Here is a 2,500-nt window from a genome sequence, read left to right on the forward strand (position 1 = left end):
CTAAAGAACTACTGAATGTAACTGAGCTGTTTAAAGGGAACCTCCACTGTTAAGGCAAATATTGCTCAAAATGCTCTAAATGTGTAAGATACAAGATATTTGGCACTAAAAATTATTCTTCTAACCTTGTTATTTTTTTCTCGGCCTTCAAAACCGGCCTTCGCGGCAAGTTCGAACTTCCCGCGTCCGCCATCTTCTTTGGTGTGCTAGGGACTCTGGGTTGATGACGTGTAAAGGTTGCTACGTTCTTTTCGTATTTTGGTTTTTCCCAGTAAAATGCCTCATTGTGTAGCTTTTGAGTGCAGTAATGAGGCCAAAACCAACCAAGATCCCATGCTTCGCTTGCTTATTTTCCCAAAAGACGAGAAATTACGCCGTGCATGGATTCACGCGATCATCTGTGTTCTAAATATTTTGAGGATCGTCGCTTCCAAGAGTCATATCTAATAGAAATAAGGATGATGGGTTCAAGTAGGATGAGGAATCCGCTTGAGCCTGATGCTGTTCCCACAATCTTTGCTCACAGACCAACAAAAGCAAAACGCCCCTCTAATATGCAACCCGAGGAGAAACGACAACGACTTGAGGTGTGTATACATTTCAGACATTTCTTTCACTGTCTCGTTATCCGACGAAGGGATAGTCTGTATCGTCAATATTTACAACTACTATTTGTTTTCCTTTACTCTGTAGACCCTAAATACTCTTTTAGAAGAAAATCAAGGCCCTTCAGGGATACAGGATGAGAAAGAACACACCATTGGTAATAAGGAAGGAAATGATATTCCAAGGTTCCAGAAATAATTTCACCGACCATGTGCGAAATGGAAACGCAGACGGATGGTTGACACGTCAACACAGTGCGATATCTTTACATGCGACGCATACTGCGAATTTCCACACTATGTATGCAAATCTGCATTAGCAGACCATACGTATTTTAACAGAAGAACTCCGGAACCTGTTGAAGATAATAAACAGTTGGAAGAAGAAAACTAAACACTAGTTGAGGTTCAAGATGTGGCTATGATTCACAAGTGGATTTATTTCCGGAGTTGAATGATGAGAGTGAAGTGGACAATGTCCTGGGAGAAGATTTGGGTGGCCACAATGATGATGTCATGGCGGTTGTTGTCTCGCAAGGGACAGAATCAAGCCAGTCTCAGTCTGAGTATGAACCAAGTGAGACTGATTCAGCCTCTCAGGATGAAGCTTGTGGATCACAAACAGAAACAGGAAGCAAGCACCCTGTTCTTATTGTTTATGAAGGAAAGGTTGAGGGAACTGATGCAGTGTTGTCCCCGCTGCGGTGCACTGGTTGAATCTGAAAACACTGTAGAAGTAAAAATGAAGGATCTCAGCTCTCATTGCATTTGAAATGCATGAACAATTGCGAGTGCAAGTGGCAGTCACAGCCTTCACTTGCTGACACAAAAGGAGCAGGAAACCTACTTTTTACAGCAGGAATTTATTTCTCTTGTATGCCTTTTGCCAAGTTTGAGTCCTTCTCAAAACTCATCAATTTGAAATTTTTTGGTGAAGGGACATACTTCACCTTGCGGCAACAGTATGTCTTTCCAGTGATTAAGTCCACTTGGACAGAACAACAGGCCGAAGTGCTGACAGATCTAAAGTCAAGGAGGGGTGAAGTTGTTTTGGCTGGGGATGGTCGATGCGATTCACTAGGCCACTGTGCGAAATACTGTACATACACACTGCTTGATGTGAAAAGTAAAAAAGTTGTGGACTTTAAGGTTGTTTCTGTTACAGAGGTTGGTAATTCCAATCAAATGGAGAAGAAAGGCTTTGTTGACTGTTTAGCTAATGTGGAGGTTAATGGGATCAAGGTAGATATTATATCCACTGATCGACATCCTGAAATAAAACAGGAAATGAGGGTCAACCATGGCACTATTAATCATCAGTTTGATCCCTGGCATGTTGCCAAGTCTGTCAGCAAGAAGCTCTCTGCTGCCTCACTGAAATCAGGCTGTTCAGACTTGGCCCAGTGGATCCCTTCAATTGTTAATCATCTGTGGTGGTGTGTGGAAAGCTGTGAAAAGGACCCAGAGGTGTTGCAGGAGGAGTGGTTATAAGTTATACACCATGTTACCAACAGACACGAGTGGCCAGGAAACGGGCATTTCCACAAATGCAGTCATGAACCACTTAACACCGAGCAACAATGGAAGAAGAAGTGGTTGAAACCAGGTAGTGCTGCCCACACTGCCCTAGTGAACATTGTCAAAGACAAGTTTCTGTTGAAAAACCTCACCCACCTTGCTCTGTTTGTCCACACTACAGCTCTTGAGGTGTATCATTCCCTCTACCTCAAGTACCTCCCCAAGCTGATGCACTTTAGCCATGATGTAATGAAAGTTGGTACCATGCTTGCAGCTCTGGACCACAATTTCAATGCTAATAAGACAACATGTAAGGCCTTAACAAATAAACTTAAACTCAGAAATCTCATTCAGTACAACCAATTTGAGAAAATCAC

This window comes from Montipora foliosa, chromosome 8, assembly GCF_036669935.1.
Source record: "Montipora foliosa isolate CH-2021 chromosome 8, ASM3666993v2, whole genome shotgun sequence".
In the NCBI taxonomy this organism is placed as follows: domain Eukaryota; kingdom Metazoa; phylum Cnidaria; class Anthozoa; order Scleractinia; family Acroporidae; genus Montipora; species Montipora foliosa.